This window comes from Mustela lutreola, chromosome 1 (genome assembly GCF_030435805.1).
Source record: "Mustela lutreola isolate mMusLut2 chromosome 1, mMusLut2.pri, whole genome shotgun sequence".
In the NCBI taxonomy this organism is placed as follows: domain Eukaryota; kingdom Metazoa; phylum Chordata; class Mammalia; order Carnivora; family Mustelidae; genus Mustela; species Mustela lutreola.
The window spans coordinates 93065676-93093401 of record NC_081290.1 but is presented as its reverse complement, the minus strand read 5'-3'; the positions used below and the strand labels follow the sequence as shown (position 1 = coordinate 93093401).

Here is a 27726-nt window from a genome sequence, read left to right as displayed (position 1 = left end):
CCAGAGTGACCTAATTATCTGGGATTAAAGAATCCTACATTAATTATAAAAATTCAATCTATATATTAAAATAATAACACTAATAAGCTCATTAAAGCCGGCATTTACAAATAAAATTCCATTAGACAATTGTGATCCCAGGATTATAAAATACATGGATAATTAGTTCTTTATAAAACTTTTTAATCATTAGAGAATTTTTTTTTAATTTAGCATAATGTCAAATCTTCTTATTGTTGAATGCTACACCACTCTTGATATCATCTATGATGTCGTCATGGTGGCGGCCATCAACATTGCAGTCCTCAGACCAGGCAGTCCCTCCATCTCTTTAATGGTTCCAGAGAGCCCTCTGGCTAAAGACAAGTGCTGCATCTATTGGGCAATGTGACAATTTCATCAAAAGTAATATTTCCATTGTGCTTAATGTTTCTCTGCTTCTCTTTTTCTCTTGGCAATTCCTTGAGAGCGTTAATAATCGGGCCAGAAGCAGAAGGTACCACTTAAATCTGGGCCTGTCTGTTCTGAATGGTCAGTTTCACTGCAATCCTCAGCCCCTTCCCATTACCGGTTCCCTGGGTGATGTCATCACAAACTTTTTTTGAAGACAGTCTCAGGGGGCTGATCCTCAGGGCCAAGGCAGATGTGCATTGACTTCCCAACCCCATGCACCTCAGGTATAGCACTCTGGTCCTTTTAGGGTGGAATTTAAGCAACATGGTGGAGTTAAATGGAATTGGATGAACCTGAATTCTGGAGGACAAAACAGAGCTGTACCTGGACCTTCTCTAAGTCAGAGACAAAAGACTTAGTATCAGATAATTTCTGAATGCAAGTTAATACTGGTGAGTAGTTGCTATCCACAAATATATTACTTTTTATCCCTAATACAAAAATAGCTATATAAAAATGATATTTGCAAGACATATATTATCTACAAAATGTTTAATAAGACCTCTTACCAAACTAACTCTTACAGGCAACTAGAAGATGACATGTCAGAGGTTACTCCCTGGCTAAAAGTAAGACAGTAATTATAACTCAGGAAACACATGGACTGAATTCAAATTTCAGCTCCCCTCATTCCTAGGGCAAGTTATATATAGGATTCAATTTTCTTATTCACAATTGAGGATAATAATAATACCTTCCTCCTGTGGGTGTTGTAAAGTTTAAATGAATGCATACAGTGCTTGACAGTACAAACCGCAATAAATGTTATTACTATTGTTACTATTTTCAGTGGAATCAAACTTTTAAAAATTACAATGGAGGCATTATATGAGGTAATAACTCTTAACTTTTGTAATTATATTGAATGTCAGACCTGAATCTTAGTTTAGTGATGCATAGTAATTCTATTATTTCCACTGAGGACTCCAATTTTAAGTATACAACATTGGTTGTATCCTTCCATTATTAAACACAAATGTTTGCATTTAAATAATATAAAAAAGAAACAAAGAATGAAATATTTTATCTATATATCAAATTTATTAGAGTTCCTGGAGGAGTGTTTCTCAGGTTCCCAGGCTAAGACTAGATTGGTCAATTCAAACCGATAATAAAGTGCCTTGCTCACTTTTTAATTGGATTTTTAATGAGTTATAATTCTTTATATGTTTTTGATAGTAGTCCTTTATCAGGTGTATGGTTTGCAAATATTTCCTTCTATTCTATGAGCTACCCTTTATTCTATTGGTTGTGTCCTTTGATTCACAAAGATTTTTAATTTTATTATGGTACAATTTAATTTTTGTTTTGTTGCCCATACTTCAGCTGACATTTCCAAGAAATCATTGCCAAACCAAATGCTAGTTCTTACATTTATCTTCAATGAATTTCAGATAATTTTTTAAAAATATGTTTCAAGAGTCTAAGTTCATTTCTTTGCCTGTGGACATCCAGTTTTCTTACAATCATTTGTTTAGAACATCTTTCATGAATATATGGACTTGAAACCCTTGTAAAAAATCATTCTCCCATACATGTGAGGGTTTATTTCTCAGCTCTCTATTCTATTCTAATGGTGTATAGGTCTGTGTTTCATGTCAGTAATACTAAAAAAATATGGAAATCAAAATGGTCCAAGTTTTGGAGCCAGGAAGTGTTAAGATTTCCAACTTCCTTAAGATTCCATATGAATTTGAAAAGGGCCTTCTATTTCTTTTTTTTTTTTTTTTTATAACATGTTATTTATTTGAAAGAGACATAGCAATAGAGGGAACACAAGCAGGAAGAATGGGAGAGGGAGAAAGCAGGTTTCCTGCCCAGCAGGAGCCTGATGTGGAACTCAATCCCAGGACCCTGGGGTCATGACCTGAGCTGAAGGCCAACACTTAATGACTGAGTCACCCAGGCACCCTGGATTTCTATTTCTACAAAGAAACATCATTAGGATTTGTAAGGATTTTGTTAAATTAACATATGTTAAGTAGAGCCCTGGTAGGGTGTCAGATGATGAGTAAAGCTCAACAAAGACCACAGAAGAAAGTGAAATAGAGAAGTTTATTACTCACAGGTCCTGGAAGAGGTACAAAGCAAGTCCTGAGGGGTCACATGAGAAATTAAAGGTTGAGTGCCGGGACAGGACCTGGGGAATATGATTTTATTAGCATTCACAGGGAGAGTGTTTCTAGGGTTTCCTAGACTAAAACCGCATTGGTCAATTCAAACCAAAAATAATGGCAAGTTGGTAAACTCAGTTGTGTGGGGGGGGGGGGCGAAGAAGGTGGTCTTATTTTAAGGGGCACACAGGGAGAAGGAGCTGAGAGGCAGGAGACATCACCAGAAGTGTTGAGGGAGTCATATCAGGGACTTAAACTTTCTTGTTTAAGACTTGTTGGAGGCCACGGCATGGCTGGAGTCAAGGACCAAACCAGGCCCTGATTTGTGTCTCCTTCAAAGTCCGGACACCTTGACAAGGTTAAGCACGGGAAAGTTGAGTGCACTGAGAAAGGGTCTGTGCTATGTGTCATGCGCTCGCCTATGTGACTTCCCACACACTCTCCCTGCAGTAGGGAACAATGTGGCCAAAGTTCTGAGTTCTTAGTTAATCCTTGTTGTTCTGTACCTCCCATGATCCACTCCCTGATTGATTGTCTTGCTAATGGCTTTAGCCTAAACTACCTGGGCTCAGAGGTTTGCTTGTAGTTAATGTAAACTTGTTATAGGAACTTGAGGTCATCTGACTAGGTACTGATGTAATGCTCCTCCTATTCTGGTTTGCCTTATAAATGCTTGTAAGACGTGGAATAAATTTGGCACTGTTGGACATCATCTTCAGTGTCCCTCCTGCCCCCATCTCTGTGTCTCTTAACTTTTTTTCATCATCCTCTTAGCCCCCACGGTTACCCTGGTCGATTCGTCGTGCTGGCCGCAACAAAGACTAACTCTCTAGGGGTGCCTGGGTGGCTCAGTGGGTTAAAGCCTCTGCATTCGGCTCAGGTCATGGTCCCAGGGTCCTGGGATGGAGCCCCACATCGGACTCTCTGCTAGGCAGGAGCCTGCTTCCCTTCCTCTCTCTCTGCCTACTTGTGATCTCTCTCTCTCTGTCAAATAAATAAATAAAATAGTAAAAAAAAAAAAGACTAACTCTCTGGGCTTTTATCTAGGGCATGGACTTGGGAGGTGGGCTAGTATCAGTTCAACTAGCCACTTAGCAAACAAAATGGATTCTGAGGAAGCAAAATTATGGAATAGTTTAAATTCCAAACATCATTTTGATAGGAATTTCATGGACTCTGAAGATTCCTTTGCATAATATTGACATCTTGACAATTGTCTTTATCCATTAAAACGGGGTATCTTTCCACTTATTTGTGTCATCTTTAACTTCTTTCAGCTTTATTTTATAGGATTTCAATGTACAAGTCTTTTCAGCTCCTTGGTTAAGCTTATTCCTAAGCATTTATTCTTTTTGATATTGTTGTAAATAAAATTGTTTAATTTCCTATTTGGACTGTTCACTAGTATATAAAATGAAGAATGGTATGTTTTGTATCCTTTAACTTTGCTGAATTTATCAGTTCTAGAATTTTTGTTTTTGTTTTTGTTTTTTGATTCTTTAAGATTCCCTACATACAAGATCATGTTATCTCCAAACAGATAAATTTATTTCTTCTTTTCCAATCCAGCTGACATTTCTTTTTCTTGCTTAATTGGTCTAGTAAAAACTTCCAATGTTATCTTCAATAGAAGTGGTGAAAGCAGGCATCATGTCTTGTATCTGATCTTAAAGGAAAATCTTTCAGTCTCACTAATGAGTTTAATACCAACTGTAGGTTTTTCTTCTATAGACTCATTCCTTCTATTCCTTCTATTCCTGGTTTGTTGAGGGCTTTTATCATGAACGTGTGTTAAACTAATATGATTTTAAAGGAGTTATTAATTGCAAAATTGATCCTAAGTTTATTTAAAAAGATATGTCATCTATTTCTCTAGAAGAATTCAAAGTAAAACTTGCTACATTTACTTATACTGCAAAAAATGATAAGAATTATGTTTTTTTTGTTTGTTTGTTTGTTTTTTTTTTAAAGATTTTATTTATTTATTTGACAGAGAGAGATCACAAGTAAGCAGAGAGGCAGGCAGAGAGAGAGAGAGAGAGAGAGGGAAGCAGGCTCCCTGCTGAGCAGAGAGCCCGATGCGGGACTCGATCCCAGGACCCTGAGATCATGACCTGAGCCGAAGGCAGCGGCTTAACCCACTGAGCCACCCAGGCGCCCCAAGAATTATGTTTTTAGACAATATTCAGGCAAGGAATATTTAAAAATTGAAAAGTCTAGAAAATTGAAAGTTGACAAGTAGGAATAGGAATGTCAACTTCCTAGGTACTGAATTCATAATACAGATTTATTATGTGCAGATAAGATATTTAATTCTATTAAATGTATACATTCATATCATAGATTCCATGTATTCTATATATCAAAATAACACAGCATCTATGAACATGAAATGGATTTTATATTTAATACTTTCCTTTAAGTGTCAATATTTACTAATAACATTTAAATATAAATTCAGGTGTTTGTCTTATTAAGTAACTATTTAACAACTTTGGGTATTTTATTTAATTCACTTCATATGACAGATTATCTTGTAAAAATATTTTATTTGACTGAAATGTATATGTATGAGTCTTGGAACACTGCATCAAACACTAATGATCTATTTTATGGTGACTAACATAACATAATAAAAAATAAAAATAAAAATAAATAAATAAAATCTATATTTATGGACTATAAATCATTATCAGAAAGGTACTGGATTTTTTTTTGTCTAATAGTAATTGATATTACTAGTCAGTATTTCAAATAAAAAAAACTGTTTTTTTTTTTTTCTAAAAAGTATTAAAATCGAACAGACTCACTTTCTCTAATTACTGTAGTGGCTGAAACAAAGACTGTCAGATATATTGCTTAATACAGAGCAAATGACAATATTCTTTAAACATAGCTTTTCTAGCTCTAGTAAGATTTCAAGAATTGGCAGTTTTATACTTAAATATCTTTATGTGATGAAATCAATGGTATTTAATAGGCAAAGAAATATGTGTGTATAGGTTAAGGAGGGGCTGTAGGAAGGAAAGACAAAGTCATGACAGAAATGATCCTAACACATTTGATACCTTGGATGATGGAAATTTACCCAGTAATAATTAAAAAAACAAAAGTTCAAAACCAAAATAAGTTTAGCGATTTTAAAGTAATATCATAAGCAATACATAATTTACCTTTAGGATTATTTGACTGATATATTTTTAACATTTTAAAATCTAAAAATAATTTCAATTTACGAAATATAAAATTACTGCTACTAGGCACTGGTCAAAATGTGTCAATCAGTTAAGATGTAGAACCTGGGTGAGCTTTCTATTAGCCTATAACCATGCCTTAATATCACTGATAGGAAATAATTAGTTTAGAGATTTTCCTTTCTAAAGAAAAGAAGGAAGATCTTCACTAAATGCTAAAAATCAACTAAAGTGATGGCAGTTATGATAGGCACTTAAAATAAGAGAAAGCAAATGCCATATGATTTATACTGATAATCACCAAATATGTGGCACCATTGAAAACTTTTTTAAAAATTTTATTAACATATGGATTATTAACCCCAGGGGTACAGGTCCGTGAATCATCACTTCATAGCACTCACCATAACACATACCCTCCCCAATGTCCATAACCCAACCACCCTCTCCATACCCCTCTATTCCAGCAACCCTAAGCTTGTTTTGTGAGATTAAGAGTCTCTTATGGTTTCTCATCCTCTCCATTCCATCTTGTTTCATTTTTTTCCTTCCCTACCCCCCAAACCCTTCATTCTGCCTCTCAAATTTCTCATATCAGGGAGATCATATGATAATTGTCTTTCTGTAATTGACTTATTTCGTTGAGCATAATATACTCTAGTTCCATCCACATCATTGCAAATGACTAGATTTCATTTCTTTTGATGGCTGCATAGTATTCCATAATTATGGAATTATACCACCTGTTCTTTACCTAATCATCTGTTGGTGGGCATCTAGGTTCTTTCCATAGCTTGGCTATTGTGGACATTGCTGCTATCAACATTTGGGTGCACATGCCCCTTCAGATCACTACAATTGTATCTTTAGGGTAAATATCCAGTAGAGCCAAATGCTGGGTCATAGGATGGCTCTATTTTCAACTTTCTGAGGAACCTCCATGCTGTTTTCCAGAGTAGCTGCTCCTGCTTTCATTCCCACCAATAGCATAAGAGGGTTCCCCTTTCTCTGCATCCTTGCTAGCATCTGTCATTTCCTCACTTGATAATTTTAACCATTCTGACTGGTGTGAGGTAGTATCTCATTGTGGATTTGATTTGTATTTCCCTGATGCTGAGTGATGTGGAATACTTTTTCCTGTGTTTGTTGGCCATCTGTATGTCTTCTTCGCAGAAATGTCTGTTTATGTCCTCTGCCCATTTTTTGATTGGGTTATTGTTCTTTGGATGTTGAGCTTGATAGGTTCTTTATAGATTTTGGATACTAACCCTGTCATTTGCAAACATCTTCTCCCAATCTGTCAGTTGTCTTTTAGTTTGGTTGACTGTTTCTTTGCTGTACAAAAGTGTTTGATCTTGATGAAATCCCAATAATTCATTTTTGCTCTTGCTTCCCTAGCCTTTGGTAATGTTCCTAGAAAGAAGTTGCTTCAGCTGAGGTCCAAGAGGTTGCTGCCTGTGTTCTCCTAAAGGAATTTGATGGATTCCTTTCTCACATCAAGGTTTTTCATCCATTTGGAGTCTATTTTTTGTGCGTGGTATAAGGAAATGGTCCATTTTCATTTTTGTGCATGTGGCTGACCAATTTTCCCAACATCATTTGTGAAGAGAATTTTTTTTTTTTTTTCCATTGGACATTCTTTCTTGCTTTGTCGAGGATTAGTTGACCACAGAGTTGAGGATCTATTTCTGGGCTCCTTATTTTTTTTCCATTGATCTATATGTCTGTTTTTGTGCCAATATCATACTGTCTTGATGATGACAGCTTTGCAATAGAGCTTAAAGTCTGGACTTGTGATACCACCAAATTTGGCTTTCTTTTTCAACATTCCTCTGGCTATTTGAGCTTTCCTGTTTCCATATAGATTTTAGGATGGTTTATTCCATTTCTTTGAAAAAAAAAATGATTTTTTTTAAGATTTTATTTATTTGACAGAGATCACAAGTAGGCAGAGAGGCAGGAGGGGGAAGGGGTAAGTAGGCTCCCCGCTGAGCAGAGAGCCTGATGCGGGCCTCGATCCCATGCTGGGATCATGACCTGAGTCGAAGGCAGAGGCTTTAACACACCAAGCCACCCAGGTGCCCCAATTGATGGTATTTTGATAGGAATTGCATTAACTGTGTAGATTGCTTTAGGTAGCATAGGCATTTTCACAATATTTGTTCTTCCAATCCATGAGCATGGAACTTTTTTCCATTTCTTTGTGTCTTTCTCAATTCCTTTCATGAGTACTTTATAGTTTTCTGAGTATAGATTCTTTGCCTCTTTGGTTACATTTATTCCTAGGTATCTTATGGTTTTGGGTGTGATTGTAAATGGGATCGACTCCCTAATTTCTCCTTCTTCTGTCTTGCTGTTGGTGCATAGAAATGCAACTGTTTTCTGTGCATTGATTTTATATCCTGACACTTTACTGTATTCCTGTATGAGTTCTAACAGTTTTGGAGTGGAGTCTTTAGGGTTTTCCACATAAAGTATCATATCATCTGCTAAGAGTGAAGTTTGACTTCTTTGCCAATTTGGATGGATTTAATTTCTTCTTGTTGCCTGATTGCTGGGGTTAAGACTTCTGGTACTGTGTTGAATAGCAGTGGTGATAATGGACATCCCTGCCATGTACCTGACCTTAGTGGAAAAGCTCTCAGTTTTTCTCCATTGAGAATGATATTTGTTGTGGGTATTTCACAGACAGCTTTAATGATATTGAGGTATGTACCCTCTATCCCTACACTTTGAAGAGTTTTGATCAAGAAAAGATATTGTACTTTGTCAAGTGCTTTTTCAGCATCTATTGAGAGTATCATATGATTCTTGTTCTTTCTTTTATTAATATACTGTATCAAATTGATTGATTTGCAGATGTTGAAACATCCTTGCAGCACAATAGTAAATCCCACTTAATCATGGTGAATAATCCTTTTAATGTACTGCTGGATCCTATTGGCTAGTATTTTGGTGAGAATTTTTGCACTCATGTTCATCAAGGATATTGGTCTATAATTCTCCTTTTTGATGGGGTCTTTGTCTTGTTTTGGAATCAAGGTAATGCTGGCCTCATAAAATGAGTTTGGAAGTTTTCCTTCCATTTCTACTTTTTGGAACAGTTTCAGGAGACTAGGAATTAATTCTTCTTTAAATGTTTGGTAGAATTCCCGTTGGAAGGCATCTGGCCCTGGGTTCTTGTTTGTTGGGAGATTTTTAATGACTGCTTCAGTCTTGTTACTGCTTATGTGTCTGTTCAGGTTTTCTATTTCTTCCTGGTTCAGTTGTGGCAGTTTATACATCTCTAGGAATACATCCATTTTTTCCAGATTGTCAAATTTCCTCGCTTATAGTTGCTCATAATATGTTCTTATAATTATTTGTATTTCTATGGGGTTGACTGTGATCTCTCCTTTTTCATTCATGGTTTTATTTATTTGGGTCCTTTCTCTTTTCTTTTTAATATGTCTGGCCAGGGGTTTATCAATCTTATTAATTCTTTCAAAGAACCAGCTCCTAGTTTTGTTGATTCATTCTACCGTTTTTTGTTGTTGTTGTTGTTTGTTTGTTTTCTTTTTGTTCCTTTGTTTCTATTTTATTGATTTCTACTCTGATCTTTAGCATTTCTCTTCTCCTGCTAGATTTAGGGTTTCTTTGCTGTTCTTTCTCCAGCCCCTTTAGGTGTTGGGTTAGGTTGTGTAATATCTTTCTTGTTTCTTGAGAAAGGCTTGTCTGCTGTATCTTTTCCTCTCAGGGCTGCCTTTGCTGTGTCCCACAGATTTTGAACAGTTGTGTTTTCATTATCATTTGCTTCCATAAGAATTTTCAATTCTTCTTTAATTTCCTGGTTGACACATTCATTCTTTAGTAGGATGCTCTTTAGCCTCCATGTATTTGGGTTCTTTCCAAATTTCCTCTTGTGATTGAGTTCTAGCTTCAGAGAACTGTGGTCTGAAAATATGCAATGAGTGATTCCAATCTTTTGGTACCGGTTGAGTCCTGATTTAGGACCGAGGATGTGATCTATTCTGGAGAATGTTCCATGTGCACTAGAGAAGAATGTGTATTCTGTTGCTTTGGGATGAAATGTTCTGAATATATCTGTGATGTCCATCTGGTCCAGTGTGTCATTGAAGGCCTTTATTTCCTTGTTTATCTTTTGCTTGGATGATCCATTTCAGTGAGGGGGCTGTTGAAGTCACCTACTATTATTGTATTATTGTTGATGTGTTTCTTTGATTTTGTTCTTAATTGGTTTATATAGTTGGCTGTTCCCATGTTAGGGGCATAGATACTTAAAATTGTTAGATCTTCTTTTTGGACAGACCCTTTGAGTATGATATAGTGTCCTACCTCATCTCTTATTATAGTTTTTGGCTTAAAATCTAATTGATCTAAGGATTGCCAACCCAGCTTTCTTCTGATGTCCTTTAGCATGGTAAATTGTTTTCCAGCCCCTCACTTTAAATCTGGAGGTGTCTTTGGGTCTAAAATAAATTTCTTGTGCCAGCATATTGATTTTTTTTAATCCATTCTGATACCCTGTGTCTTTTGATTTGGTCATTTAGCCCCTTTACGTTCAGGATAACTATTGAGAGATATGAATTTAGTGCCACTGTATTGCCTGTAAGGTGACTGTAACTGTATACTGTCTCTGCCTTCCTTTCTTCTCTACTACTTTTAGGCTCTCTCTTTTCTTAGAGGACCTTTCAATATTTCCTGTAGGGCTAGTTTGGCGTTTACAAACTCTTTAAGTTTTTGTTTGTCTTGGGAGCTTTTTATCTCTCCTATTTTCAGTGATAGCCTGGCTGGATATAGTATTCTTGGCTGCATGTTTTTCTCATTTAGTGCTCTAAATATATCATGCCAGTTCTTTCTGGCCTGCCAGCTCACTGTGGAAAAGTCTGCTGCCAATATAATATTTTTACCATTGTATGTTATAGACTTCTTATCCTGGGCTGCTTTCAGGATTTCCTCTTCGTCGCTAAGACTTGTAAATTTTACTATTAGATGACAGGGTGTGGACCCATTCTTATTGATTTTGATGGGGTTTCTTTGCACCTCCTGGATTTTGATGCGTGTTCCTTTTGCTATATTAGGGTAATTCTCTCCAATAATTCTCCCCAATATACCTTCTGCTCCCCTCTCTCTTTCTTCTTCTTCTGGAATCCAAATTATTCTAATGTTGTTTTGTCTTGTGGTATCACTTATCTCTCAAATTCTCCCCTCATAATCCAGTAGTTGTTTGTGTCTCTCAGCTTCTTTATTCTCTGTCCTTTGGTCTTCTAATTCTTTCTACTGCCTCATTTATCCTAGCAGTAAGAGCTTCCATTTTTTATTGTACCTCATTAATAGATTTTTTTATTTCAACCTGGTTAGATTTTAGTTCTTTTATTTCTCCAGAAAGGGCTTTTATTTCTCCAGACAGTATTTCTCTAATATCTTCCATGCCTTTTTCAAGCCCACCTAGTACCTTGAGAATCATCATTCTGAACTCTAGATCTGATGCGGGACTCGATCCCAGGACCCTGGGATCATGACCTGAGACGAAGGCAGCAGCTTAACCCACTGAGCCACCCAGGCGCCCATCCCTGATTGCTTTCCATAGAGTTCTGGAGGATTGGAATGAAAATGGCGGCCTCCCAATCTCCTGCCCAGAGGAGTGGAAAGCTCAGGGCCCCACTCCTCAGTGCACCCTCAGAGAAAAGCGCTCAATCACTCCCATCTCCCTGGCCTCTGGCTGCACTCTGAGCCCACATAGCCTGTTACCTAGCATCTCTGTCTCTGGCACACAGCTCTGCCTGGAGTGGCTGAACCCCACAGATCCCAGAGCTCTTCTGGGAGGGGTTCTCCCTGGATTGTATGGGGTCCCCACTCATAGAGCAGTGACCTGTGCCATGGGTTATGGCTCAAGGTAACCTCAAGTTGAGAGCTCACTCCTCAGCTCCGTCTTTCTAGCTGGCTTCCCTTCTCTAATACCTGTGAGCTCTGTGACACTCAGACACCCCCAATCCTTTTATGACCTCATGGGACCTAAGGCCATGCTGTCCCCATGTGGGCTTCACCCCGGTTTAGCTTATGGAGTGATGTCCCTCAGTGGAGCAGACTTTTAAAAGTTCTGATTTTGTGTTCCATTGCTTTACCACTAACCAGGAGATCCCCCCCTCCACCCCAAAGTAGTCTACTTTCCTCTCACTTTGGATTCACTTCTCTGCTGGTCCGACCTTCAGAAAGTGGTCGATTTTCTGTTTCTAGAATTGTTGCTCTTCTCTTTGATCTCCCGTTGGATTGGTAGGTGTTTGAAATAGTTTGATAAGCTATCTAGCTGATCTCCTGCTACCTGAAGTCTTCTCAGCCTGCTACTTCTCTGCCATCTTGACTCCTCCTTCTCTTACTTTTCTTTCTTTTTTTTTTTTAAGATTTTTATTTATTTATTTGACAGACATAGATCACAAGTAGGCAGAGAGGCAGGCAGAGGGAGAGGAAGGGAAACAGGCTCCCCTCTGAGCAGAGAGCCTGATGTGGGTCTCATTCCCAGGACCCTGGGATCATGACCTGAGCTGAAGGCAGAGGCTTTAATCCACTGAGCCACCCAAGTGTCCCTTCTGTTACTTTTCTACATCACTTATTTTCCTCTTTTCTGAATCATTCCCATTAGCATATAAAGACATGTTGGTTCTACCATTTTAATAAAACTTACCTGATTCCATTTATTGTCTAGATGCCATTCCTTTTCTCCCTGCCCCTCTCAATTAAAAATTCTTGAAAGAACTGGCTCTACATGATGTCTGCAATGCTTCTTTTTACATACTCTTGTCTAATCCAGCTTTATCTACATGGTTTCACCAAAACTGTTCTTGACAAGTTCTTCTAAGAACTTATATGCCAAATAAGTCAACCCACTCATTCTATACATTTTCTGCATTTTACTTCTAGCACACCACACTGTTCTGTTTCAGTTCCTCCCCAACCTGTTGTAATTGGAAAATCCCATGGTTCAGTACTCATTCTTTCTTCTCTTTTTTTACCCTTTCCTCTGGGGATTTCATCCTGCCTTAAATATCATCTATATGTTGATTTCCCCAAAGTTATATCTTCAAGCCCTGGCCTATCACCTGACTTCTAAAGCTTTATACCACAAAACATGTTCAGCATAGAAAGTTTGAGGTACAATTAACATCTCAAAATTAATGTGTCTAAAGCTGAATTTCTTATGTTACACTATTCTAACCTCTAACTCACTCAATCTGTAGATTTCCCCTTCATAGCCAGTGATAACTTTACCCTCCCAGTTGCTCAGTTGCAAAACTTGAAACCATTCTTATACTGCTCTTCCTTCCAACACATATATGAACTGTTTTCAAGGTACACAAATCACCTCAACTGTGATATCTTAGTCTGTATTATATGGATTTATGTCAATAGTTCTGTAACTGGTGTTTCACATTCCACCCTATTCTCCACACTCATAACAAAACTATTCTCATAAAATTCAAATCATTCCAGATATCTGTTCCAAATTCTCCAGTGGTTTCCTGTTTCCCTCAGAACAAAGACCAAATCCACTTGACTGAATACTATCTACCTTTAAGCCCTCTCTAACCTTACCTCCTTCTTCTCTTCCAGAGTCCCTCTACTATAAAAACACTGATTCTGCTTATTCTAGAACACCCCAGACATTATCCCACCCTATAATCTTTGTTCTGTTTCCTCCACCTGGAATGCTCTTCTTCTGTATAACTAACCTTTCCTCCAGCTTAACCTCCTTGACCTTTTTACTCAAATACCACTTTCTTAATGATCTCAATACAATTAACTTGGATTTTACTTTCTCAACTCACTTGATGTTATTTACCCCAATTTTTCCATAACATTTATAACCTTATAGTTTTTTATGTAACAATTTTATATTTATTATGTACTGTATTATTTATTACAACACTATTTTTACTCTCTGCCTTTCCAGAATGTTGAATACAGAGATCATTTGAAGTTTTTTTTCACTAAGATTCAAAGTGTACAGAAAAGTGCTTGCACATTCATAAATAATTACCAAACATATGAATAAGTAAATAACTGAATTTATATAATATGGAAAGGTATTTATGTGCTACATTATAAAGCATATACAAACATGCATATAATAAGGAGATAAAAAATAAGTACCTGTATTTTAACTTTATAACACAGTAGGCCGTTGTGAATGCCTATGGGGTTTTTGTTGGTGGTGGTGGTCATGAGGTAATATTTATAAAGAAAGGTAAATAGAATAATTTTTTTAAAGATTTTATTTATTTATTTGACAGAGAGACACAGCAAGAGAGGGAACACAAGCAGAAGGAGTGGGAGAGGGAGAAGCAGGTCTCCCGCTGAGCAGGGAGCCCAATGCGGGGCTCAATCCCAGAACCATGGAATTATGACCTGAGCCAAAGGCAGACTTTTAACTGACTGAGTCACCCAGGTGCCCCTAAAATTTTTAATTTTAAATATTTTAACATTGTGGTGTCAAGTTAAACTGAGCTTGGCATACTTCTATTTAATAATTTTTATATTTTGAATGATAAAATCAGTATATCATTAAGAAATACTAATAAGTATGAGATCAAGTAAAATGAACTATAGTAGTATATTAGATACTTAATGTAGTGCAAGAAATACACTGCCAATTATTACAAATTAATGTCTTATTATTTGAAGAATAAAATGCAATGTAAATATTCTCAACTTTGAGCTAGATGGTATGGATTCTAAATCTAATTCTACCACTAAGTACATTAGAAAACAGAGTGGGGAAAAATATTTCTTTTCTCCACTTGAGATTCTTCACATGTCATGTATAATTTGAGAGTTTGGTTACAGGGCCATTTAAGTTTCTTTCCAGCTTTGAGAATATATGACTTCCTCAAATAAAAAATAAGAATTTTAAGTATTTTACAATTGTTTGGGAGTTGATATAATGTCCAAGTTATATGGAGTTTTTTATAGTAGTTTCCCAGATTTTTCTGCTTGAACTTTTAGATTTAATAGTTACTGTTTAAAAAAAAAAATGTTTAATTTATAATTAAATTCACAACAGGGGAACCTGGGTGGCTCAGGTGGTTAAGTGTCTGTCTTCGGCTCAGGTAATGGCCCTAGGGTTCTGGGATCAAGTCCCACAACAGACTCCTTATTCAGTAGGGAGCCTGCTTCTCCATTTCCCCTTCCCCGCAACCCCGCACTCTCTATAGCTCTCTCACTCACAAAAAAATAAAATTTTAATTTAAAATAAAAGATAGAACTATAGAGAATAAATTGATGGCTACCAGGGGAGGTGGGCGGGGAGGTTGGGTGAAATAAGTAATGGAGATAAAAGAGAGTACTTGCTGTGATGAGCACCAGGTGATGGATGGAAGTGTTGAATCACTATATTGTCTACTTGAAACTAATATTATACTGTATGTTAACTGGAATTTAAATAAAAACTATTTTTAGTGTCAATAAGCAACATATAGCATGTTTAATATTTACTTTATATTATGTTTAATATAGAAGCAAAACATTTCCCAATAGAATTGTCCTACTTTCTATACTGTTATATTTTTGTAGTTACTGAAATAGTAAAGGAAAATGGTGATGTTAAACAAAACTATCAATAGCTCTACAAGTGTAAGAGAAAACATGATTTTAAGAATAAATTAGTTAAGATTATAGTATGCTTTTACATATGATCTCTAATCTGACTTAATTTTTATTGTATTCTAGAACAAGCTGCTTATGCTCACTCTAGATATAAAACAATGCTTAATATCACATCATAAGGCAGCTCACAGCATAAGCAAAGACATCTGTTAATAGTACCATGCATACTTAGGAACTGTGGTGCTCAAACGGTTTTGTTTTCAAAGCATCGCCACCTAATTTATTTTTATAGCAAATGGGAGCCTCATTTTTCATGGTTTGGTAGTTGCATTCAAATATACCAATAATATACCAATAATTTCAAATGCAATCACTTCTATACTGCAATATTTGAGAACATTAGATGGAATTGTTAGTTCTGTTGATGGGTGGACAGCTTCTCTAACAGCTTGTCTTTTCTTGCTATTTTTAAATTAATTTTAAAATAATATTTTAGTAAAATTTAGGAAGTTTGATTTTATGTAAGAATTAAATGTGACTTCCAAATGTACGAAAATGAAAAATTATAAACTTTCTTTCTTAGAGTTCTGGAAATGTGTCATTTATTTTCCTGTATTTTCAGTAGCTGAAAGCATTTTTACATAGGAAAATGAAAACATTAAAAAATTTATGATTAACATATGTTAAAAGAAATTATAAATAAGAGATCTATGAAAACAACAAATTCCTTTATAGAACAGGATAAAGATGCTGAGAAATTATAATACTCTGTATAAATTTAGCTTTTTCAAATAGAGTACTTCACATGCCACTTTTAAATCATGTATTCAAAAGTAGTGATGGCAATTTGACACGTAGTTGTTTCTATTTGTCTCTGAATCAGAAAATATGAAATAAAATAGCCTTAAATCTAAATGTCTAAGTCATGATTTCCCAATAAAATATTTGTGTTTGTCTAAGGAATTCTTTATTAAAGTTTGGTAAAATTTTATAGAACAAATCACTAAGTTATTTTGCCTATGAAATTGCAGCAATAACAATATTATTTAATGATCCATTTAAGCCTTTGTATAAGAGTTTAATGATTTTCAAAATGCTCCTAGATATAAATAAATGAAACTTGATGAAAATTAAGTGGAACTAGCAGCTCTGCAAGAATCTATAACAATAAGACAATGATAGAAATAATAAACACATTTTGTCATGTCAGAAACAGCATGGTATGCTACATAAATGATGTAGGATAAACTTGCAAGTCTAGCAGACAATGACATAATTACTAATAATGGTAATATTTTTATTTTAAATGTAATATTATAAACATAAATTACAATTTATAATTATAATTTACAATTATAATTCACACTTTATGCTCCATTTTTTCCACACTATTCTATATACAGTAACACTTTATTCTTACAACTCTATCAAGAAAATGTTGTTATTATCTACTGTTAATGCATGGAGTTTCAGAAGGGAAATAACGTAACACCACATAACTGATACATGATGGAATCAGGACTTGTGTGCACTTGACAGTCACCACTGACTATCATTTTAATCGTAAAACAAAGAATTATATGTAGTGATATTTTATAAATTTATTTTTACACAGATCATAAAGATGGATGGTAAATGAAAAACTGAGAAAACTCCCTCCTAACCTGCTGATCCCATGATCCCATGTCATTTCTTCAGAAGCACAGACATTGTAAGGCAGAGAATGTGTCTGAGACACATAGAGAATAAAGTCAAGGCAGACAGTGGCATGTATTGTTGCCATATTGAGCAAAAAGGGTGGTTTATCATATGAAATACATACTATTATTGGAAATTAGACCAGAGGGGAACATTAGTGCTCAGGTGTCGTCTAAAGTATCCATTCACCTGTGCTCCTCTAATGCCAGCACCCACAGAAAATCACAAACCAGTAGCTACATCCCCTTCTCCAACAGAGTCAGCAGAAACCCTGGCTGAAGATACTGCAAGAAACAAGAAACAACCTATCAGTTCAACATTGCACTCTTGTTCAACAAATGGGAATGGCAAGGGGACGGAGACTTCAAATGGCCTTCGGCAAAACAAACTCAAGTGCCTCTGGAACACAATCTTTGAATGTTCTGCATTAAGGGACTCTGTTGGAATCAGTATTTAGGCTGTGGTGCTGTTAATTTTTTTGGTTACTGTGATTATCAGAAAGTATTTATACATCAGAAACAAGCTGCAGCAACTAGATATGGTTTCATATTAGGTCCTTAAGTTGGTGTTTTGCAAAGTGCAGCTCAAGTGTGCATCTAAGCAGCAATACCTGCTTTATTGAGGAGAATCTTTATAACATGGATTAAGACCCAGTGGTCCTCTACTGTTTTATGCCCATGACTGCAGAAAATAGTGATCAAATGTCACCTTATGAGACCCTTTTAAGCTCCAGAGTCAATTTATCTGTGTCAGTTTTGCCTGGCATTCCAACATGTCAGTGACATTGCGTAGAATGACTGTAGCTCAAATCTATGTACTGTCAATAATATTAATGGTATAGTCCTTTTTTTTTTAATCCTAATGGACCCAATCTTTCTGGTCATTGCACAGTTCTATTCAAAACATCAACACTTTGCAGGTAACACATATATTTTTAGAACCCATGAATCTTATATCCTTCAAAAAGAATACTTTCTGTGAGACAGGAAATGAACTATCTTTGTCTCTCATCAAGGAGAGAGGAATAATAATTAAAATAAACAAATCTTATTTTTCATAATTGTAATTTTTTCTCTTATAATTCTAAATGTTACATTTCTTCAGTTTTCATTTATTAGAGATAATCCTTTTCATATTATCTGGCTATAGAGTGGTAATTCCAATAATATGGTACTTCTAAGCAGCCTTTGGAAAGCAAAACACTGTAGAAATGGAAGGATTAAAATAAATTTCCAATAGTTTGTACTAATAGCATATCTATCATTAGTGCTCAGTAAATATTTTCTATATTGTTGCCTTTCTAAGTTTCTTTTTTAATTTAAATAACTTTTTGATTATTATATATTAATTATTTTAAATTATTATTTATTATTATATTATTTAATTATTATTATTTTAACTTTTAATTTAAATAATTTTAAATAACTTTTTTAATTTAAATAAGTTTTTGACTATCACCTTGTATATAAAATTTTTCAACAGCTGAGAGATAGAATGGTTGAGAAGGAGATAATATGAAACTCTTTTTTCTGTAACGGTATCAGTCTTGAGAATGTACTGAAGTTTTTTTTTTTTTTATCTTCTTAGACATAGTTCAGTTTCCATTATCTACAGACTGTCTTGGGACATTAGGGCACTGATGAAATTGAGTATATATTTAGACATAAGAAACTTTGCATACCTTTAAGAAGTAGCAGTAACAATCTTTCATTTATGGTTATATAGGTGGTTGGAATAATTTTGTGAGTACAATAAAGTATGAGGTACTTTCAGTACTGTCTAATTGCATGGATGTGTACAAGTCTTTAATTTTTTTAAAAATTTGAAACAAAGTTGTTTTACTTTTTATACCCAGTGTTCTAAATATCTTTATCTTCAGCCTGTTTCTTTCAATGTCCTTAACCCATCAAAGAATTCTTTTGTCTAAATTATCTATGGGAAGAAACTGGCATTGAAAAAAGAACAGGGGGAGCCTGGGTGGCTCAGTTGGTTAAGCATCTCTTGATTTCAGCATGGGTCATGATCTCGGGGTTCTTAGACTAAACCCTGCTCCAGGCTCCACTCTGAGTGTGGAGCCTCCTTGGAATTTTCTCTCTCCACCTTCCTTCTGCCCCTTCCCCAAGCCCTCTCTCCCACTTTGGGGGGAAAAAAAAAAACAGATGTTAAACAACATGAAATATGATATTTATTCAGTGAGATGATTGGATTGCAGTTTGGCCATCAGTGAGGAAACTAGTAATAGTTTTCTCTGTAAGTCACACGACATAGAGATATTTTGAAACTGTTTTATGATTCTAAATTATTCATAGCAAGTGCTAAACTGATTTAAGTCTGACCACCTTTGATTGTTTTGGTCAGGTGAGAATGTTAATTGTGTCAAATGACTGATTTTACTTGATTGTACTTATTCTATACCTATGCACTGATACCTATGCATCTATACCTATCTATATATGTGAGTGTGTGCATATATAGTATATACACTCAGGCACTGAGACATATACCAACCCATTTATGTCTAGATATTTATAGAACTTTTTAAATGTTCTTGACAATTTAATTTGTAATGATCAAAACCTGGCAACAAAACAAATGCCCATCAACAGGTGAAGAGAAAAGCAATTATGGCATGTCCATACAATAGAATACTACTTAGCAATAAAAGAGACAAATTATTGACACACAACATGGGTGGAATTGAAAATATTAATGATGAGTGAAAGAAGTCAGACAAAGTGAAATACATGCTATATGATTCCATTTATATGTGTCTATAAAATGCAAATAAATTTATAATAACAAAAAGCAATCAGTGGTTGTCTGGAAATTTTGAAGAATGATAGATATATTCATTATTTTTATTTTGGTGGTGACTTCACAGATATATTTATGTCAATACTTAAACTTCCTACTCTAAATATGTAGTGCTTATTATAGGTTAATTATTCCTCAGTGAAAGTAAGAAAGTTAAGGTTATAAAAGCTAAGGTTATATAAGTTTGTATACGCACACACACACATAACACATGCAAGTATGTATGCATGTTGTATGTATATTTGAAGAAAAAAATAATTCTCAGAATTTTAATTAAATATATACTCTCTAGCCTAAGAGAAGATTATCAAATTTATATTAAAGGGTATATTTCATTAACACTTTCCCTAAAAGTAATATTTTAAACTAATTTCCTTTGCTACAAAGAAAAACTAATTAATTTCCTTTGCTGTAAAGAAAAACAATTAATATTTCCAGTTTGCCCTACCTGATATCAAAGTGCCTTTATTTTCCAAAAGACAAAAGTTGACAAAAACAGAAGTTTTAGTCTAAGATGTGTTCTACTGAAAAGTCTCCTAAATGCATCCTCAATGATTAACCTGTTACTGAAACCAATGCACATTTTGTGTTTTTGTATTCATCACTGGGGACTAAGTCTTGCTTTTCAATTACTCTTCTACTTAGAAAACATAGAACAATAGTCTGCTGATGATAGAAGATTCCTTCTCCAAAACAAAAATGTTCTGAAAATGAAAATCCTCAGAATTCACAGTGTTTCAATTTAAGCATACTAATGACACCAAATAATCATCTTTGACTTGTAACTGACATTCCTTTTTGCAGTTTTGCTGATAATTTCTAAAATCAAGGGAGAATTTGAAAATTATCATAATATCCTTATGAAACTTATTTTGGTGCTTCAGCTATGACATACTAAAAGTCTGAAATGCTCACTTTGCTAACTATGCATATATTTTTGATAATATTTTTTGAAAAGCCATCTTGAACCCTTGTAAAAATTTAAAAATACACACACTGTAGTGTTACTATATTAGGTAAAACAAAATTTAAAGTTATGTAATTAAAATCTATACCTTTTCAAACTTTTATTTGTAGTTAACACATAGTGTAATCTTGGTTTCAGGTGTAGAATTTAGTGATTCCTCCCTTACATATAACATCAGTACTCATCACAACAAGTGTCCTCCTTAATACTCATCACCCATTTAACCCATCTCCTATTCACCTCCCCTCCATCAACCCCCAGTTTGTTCTCTAGTTAAGAGTCTCTTATGGTTTTCTTCTCTTTTTTTCCCCCTTTGCTATGTTCATCTGTTTTGTTTTTTAAATTCCACATATGAGTGAAATCATATAGTATTTGTCCTTCTCTGACTTATTACACACACACACACACACACACACACACACACACACACACACACACACCATGTAATATAGCTTTGATTTTGCCCATCCTTGGAGGGACCTTGGGCACACATCCTGTTATCTTTATGAAACGTCAATGAAGAACCACCATCCATGGGATGAGGGTAATGTCATTACATGTCTTATAAAAACTAATGTTGTACTGTATGGTGACTGACACAATATAATGAAATAAAACAATAAAATAAAAGTATACAGACTCAGAAAAAAAAATAAAGGTATATAGACTCAAGAAAAAGAAAAAAGAAAAAAATACCAATCCTGCATACATCACTCCTTTTTCAAATGTGAGATAATTGAAAAATATCCACCACTAAGTCAGTCAGATAATCTGTGTCCCTGTTTAATACCCTTCCTGTCAGGATGTGGCCAATTCACCAACATACAGTAACAAATAAAACCACAGCAACCCTTCAGTATATTGACTTTTGAAGATTATATAGAAAAAGCTTGAATAATCTGTTATAGTTGAAAAGACATCTTTAGTTTAATATTTGATTAATACAATAATGCCACCAGTATACCAGTTCTCTTTACTTTTGTGTTCTACTATATTCCCAAAATTTGGATAGACTCTCCAAGATATAAAGAATTAATAGTATTGTGAATGTAATGAATCTTACTTCCTTTATACAAATTCATAGTAACACATTTAACCAGTCATAGCATTATATAGCATTATCCATACATATGAAAATAATTTTTAATGAATTGCAATTGACTTTAGATAACTTCACAGTGTACACTTAAACTACCTTATCTAGTAATAAATATTATCAAGGCTTCTCTTGTTATCTTAAAAACCTGTTAACCTGTTTAAAATTAAATGTTCCTTTTACTGACTTTGTTTTAAAATGTAATGGAATGTGTAATATAACTCTCTGAAAATGTTGTTTTTTTTTTTTTTTTTTTTTTGGCTCTTCAAATTGAAAGTGGTTTAGAACACTTGTGGGTTTTTTTGGGGGGGGTAGTTTCTTTTCTTTTCTTTTTTTTTAACTGAAATCTTAGAACTCATACCTGAACAGCCTTAAGGTTGCCTTCTGTTTTTATTTTCAAATGAAGAAATAGGTTAATTAGAAAGAAAGGGGGAAGGTATTCACATATTTCAAGACTGTGATTTAATCCTCTATCCTTATTACTTCTAAAACCTTGTTCTTTATTCCTGGCTCATCTTTTTAACTCCTCCATTTGGAAATAACAGTATCAGTATGAACTCTTGAAATATCAAATTCTTATACTGTTACAGTAGTTATAAATCTTAATTACATTAACATCTGCAAAAGGGTAGAAAGCTTGGTGGTTTTGGAACTTAAGCCAAGATCTATCTTGCATAAGTTTGTATGGTGATGAAACCTGAAAGCTGAAACATAATCAAACTTTCCAAAAACCCACTAAATGTAGTGTTTAGTATACCTATAAGTAATAAAATTCAGGTGATTTAAGAAAGCTATTATTTGAGAATCTTGATTTATTCACAGGATTTGATGCAGATCTTCCTAAGGAACATCTATCATTTTGCCATATTAAAAGAAGGAAGTCCTACCATTTGTGACAACATAGATGGACCTTAAGGGCATTATACTAAGTTAAATAAGCCAGAAAATGAAAGACAAATACTATATGATCTTACTTCTATATGATATCTTAACCATAGACTTATGAGTAACATTGATAAAGTCACTTATCTGATGGTGTATACTTTAATATGTCCTATTCCTGGACACTATTTAGGTTATTCAGGCCTGTTTTGTTCTTTAATTTTTTTTCTGTTTATTTCTGGTATATTTATTCTGTTCCACTGATCTATGTATCTGTTTATGTGCCAATATCATACAGCTTTTATTACTACAGATTTGTAGTGTATCCTAAAATTTTGTATTATGGTACCTCTAGCTTTGTTCTCATTCCTCAAGGTTACTTTGTTCTCATTCCTCAGGTTACCAAGGCTATTCTGATCTTCCATGGTTCCATATAAATTTCTGAATTATTTGTCCCAGTTTTGTGAAAAATGCTGTTGGTATTTTGATAAGGATTGCATTGAATATAAGTATTGCTTTGGGAAATAAAGACATTTTAATAATATTGATTCTTCCAATCTATAAACAATAAATATCTTTCTATTTTTTGTGTCCTCTTCAAGAAACAGAATAGAGAATCCAAATTTTAAACTCAAGAGAATATGATTAATTAATCTATGGCAACTGCAGCAAGAATATACAATAGGGAAAAGACAGCCATTCAATAAATGGTGCTGGAAAAATAGGACCAGCTACATGTAAAAGAATGAAACTAGACCACTTAACACCATACACAAAAATAAACTCAAAGTGGATGAAAGACCTAAGTGTGAGACCTGAAACTGTAAAAATCCTAGGAGTCAGCACAGGCAGTAACTTCTCTGATATCATCTGTAGTAACATTTTTCTAGGTATGTCTCCTGAAACAAGGGAACAACTATTGGGATTACATCAAAATAAAAAGCTTTTGCACAGCAAAACAAAATGGCAACCTGTGGAATGGGAGATTATTTCCAATGATACATCCAATAAGAGGTCCATATCCAAAATGTATAAATAACTTCTATAACTCAACACCAAAAAATATCCCCAAACAATCCAATTAAAAATTGGGCAGAGGACCTGAATGAACATTACTCCAAAGAAGACATATAGATGGCCAGCACACATGAGAAAATCCTCAACATCTCTCATCATCAGAAAAATGCAAATCAAAACCACAATGATATATGACCTTACACCAGTTAGAATGTCTAAAATCAAATTGATAAGAGATAACAAGTTTTGGTGCAGATGTGGAAGAAAAGGAATTCTGTGCACTGTTGGTGGGAATGTACTATGGTACCACTGTGGGAAACAGCATAGAGGTTATGCAAAATATTAAAAACAAAAATACCATATGCTACAGTAGTTCCACTATTGAGTATTTAATGGAAGAAAACAAAACACTAATTTGAAAAGATATATATATTCCTTTGTCTATTGTAGCATTACTTATAATAACCTAGATACAGAAACAATGTAAGTTGAATATGACAAATATTATATATATACATATAGATTCAAATACACATACATACATACATATATGTACACATACATACGATGGAATACTACACAGTAAAAAAAAAAAAAAAAAAAAGGATGATTTTACCATTTAAGACAACATAGATAGACCTAGAGGGTATTATGCTAGATAAAATAAATCAGAACAACAGATGCCATATAAGTCTATTCATAAGTGGAATCTTTAAAAAAAAAAAAAGAAAGAAAGAAAGAAACAAAACACAAAAACAGAATCGGATCTAAAAATACAGAGAACTGATGGTTTCCAGACAGGAGGGGAGTGGGGGCTGATCAAATGTGTGAAGGGGAGTAGGAGATAATACATTTCCAGTTATGGAATGAATAAATCATGGGAAAGGCACAGCATAAGGAATATAATCAAGGATACTGTAATAGTGATGTAACAGGACAGATGGGTAGCTACACTTGTGGTGAACATAGCTTAATGTCAGAACTTGTCAAATCACTAATTGTACACCTGAAACTAATGTAACATTGTGTATCAATTATACTCACCTTTGTTTCTCATCAAGACCTGAGTTATTGGAATGCCCCCCTGCCTTTTGAGAGCAGACACTATTTCAGCAAAGAAAAAGAAATAGGAAATTGTTAGCCTTCTTTAATTACTTTGGAAAAAAAATTTAATGAGAATGAATACTCGAATAATAGCCTATATATATTATATATGACACATGAAATTTTATCTTCTTAGCCTATTGTTTTGGTTAAAAAGTCAAAAAAGTCTTCAGAGTGGGAATACTTCAGAGCTAGATATACAGATTCTTAATTTTCTTTACTACTGGCCATTGTTCCATAAATTGATTGATTAAATTTTAAAGAGTAACACTTAGCTTAATTTTAAAAACATGATCTCAAAGAAGTAAAGATTCTTCTAATTTAGAAAGGCAAGTTATAATTGAAATTTATAATAGCATTAAATTTATGTTCTGCTTGACTTCTTTTAACAACCTCAGCTGTTAAAGCTTTGATAAACTCTGTATACCTTTAGAAGAGTCATTTTGCCTTCTCTGAGGTTGTAAATAATGGATTAGTAATGTATAATGTGTTCCTGAAAGCGAGTACTGCCTTGTTTAACACTATCTGTCAGTTATAATGATGCTGAAATAGAACTCAATGTGAAAGGAACACTGGAGAATGTACTGCTGCTCAGTGTGAATATGAATTAATTTGTATCAGTTGCAAAATTCCTTCATTTTTTAATGCAATTATGTGTTACCTGTATCTCAGAAAGATAGCCAAGTATATGGCATTTTGGTTTGATACTTTTTGATAGGCTGAAATATAGATAATATTATAAGCTTGACTTAAAGAACATTAGAAAAACTTTTTCTTAAATAAAGACTAAGATTTTTAGGGCATCATATGGTGCTGGAATCTGTATCTGAATTAAACATATTCTTAAATGTTTATAATAAAGTTTTTGAAAAATCTGATTGTGAGCAGTTTTAAAATTGTTCTCAACACAGAAATTCTGATAGCATGTAAGATTCAGCTTAAAGTAGCAAATGAATTAAAATATGTTTGCTATAACTTGCCAACATCCAAAAATCAGATTCAGACAATGTGCTTGAATTAATGTGAAATGTCAGCTCACCAATTGAGAAATCACAGCTCAATTGCCTTAAAAACCAGGTAGGCTCTAAGAAACACAATTCTTATCACAGATTATTTTTCATATTAGAGAAAAAGAAAAGAGGGTACCTTGTGAACTCTCATCAGTAGATTTGGTTGCAATAAAGTGAATCCGAAAAAGTTAATCTTGGGATGTCTGGTTGGCTCAGTCAGTTAAGTATCTGCCTTGTGTTCGGTCATGATCTCACGGCTCTGGGATTGAGTCCCACATAGATCTCCCTGCTTATCAGGGAGACTGTTTCTCCCTTTCCTTCCTCCTTCTTGAGCACGTGTGCTCTCTTGTTCTCTGGAAAATAAATAAAATCTTTAAAAAAATGAATCAATATGTTCTGGGAAATATTTGAGTTCTCAAATGAGATGACCTCAAATTCATTTACATGTGTCTGTGTTGACAAATGTTTCTAGACTTGAGTGTATTGATAAGGTAACTACCACACACACACAAAAAAATGCTGCAAATAGTCTTTTTTTTTTTTCATAAAATCAGGCTTTTTATGTGTGATTTAATTTTTTTTTTTAAAACATGACACTTCATGTTAAAGATGTCCCATTGCTACAATTTGAAATTTACTATACAAAATTGACTTATTTTTAGAAGTAAACATATTTTAGGATCACTTTTGTTAAATACCATATATAACTTAATGCCTAAATATATGCACTAAGTGTATATCTAAATATTTTAGATTTAATTTCACTCATGAGTTAAGGACATTCACAACAATGTGTATACCAGAATTGTTCAGAAATACCAACACAATTTTCTCACAAATACTCAGTTAATTACTACTGTATTTCCCACAAATTTTGAACAAAGGAGGAACAATGGAGGAACAAATCCATTAAGAGTTTATGTGATTCCACTGCACATTTCAGAAAAGTCAGTGGCAATAATAATAGCTATACTAATATTAATTCTACCATTTAACAGCTATTGGTATTTTCACTGTGTCAGGGTAATGTGCAAACTGTATTACAGGGGCCAACTCATGACTGAAACATAATTTTATGTATATAATATAGTTAATGCTCCCATTTTAAAAAATGAGAAATAGTGGCATATGGAAGTAGAACTTGCCAGGGTTTTTGGTAGAAAAGATTTAACTCAGGTTTGTTTACTCAAACCCTGCTCATTCCAAGGATGGCTTGGTCATCATTTTCTAAAGCATAAACTTTGAGCCCTTGGAACATTTTGCCTAATAGGAATTTTTTGTTATGTCTGAGACCATATTGTAATCATTTGGCAAGTTTATCCTAAAATGTGGCTTATGATGAATAAATGTTTTCTTTCTGTGAAGTTAGACTAGAATCTGAGTAGCTAAGGTCAGTCATATGGGCACTGCAAGCTCACATGACTGACTCACAATCAAAACCCTGGACACCAAAACACAACCAAGCTTTCTGGTTGAGAATGCTCATATGTGTTCTCATATCACTGTTGAGAGTAATAAGAATATCTCCATGGAAATCCATGGGGACATCTGGAAGCTTGTACCAAGTGGTTCCTAGACTTTACCTCATGTAACATTCCCCTTTGTTATTGTTACTATAATAAACCCAAGTCATATCTATTTAATATTGTATTCTATTTGCAGATCATATAATTTATATCTAGAAAATCCTGAAGACTCCATCAAAAAACTGTTAGATCTAATTAACAAATTTGTTATGTTGCCGGATACAAAATTAACATACAAAAATCAGTGGCAT

General features: G+C 34.3%; 1 pseudogene; it reads right to left on the bottom strand.

Annotated features, from left to right (window-relative positions):
* Window positions 1-220: 220 nt before the first annotated feature.
* LOC131823441 (large ribosomal subunit protein uL11-like) lies at window positions 221-27726 on the bottom strand (annotated as a pseudogene).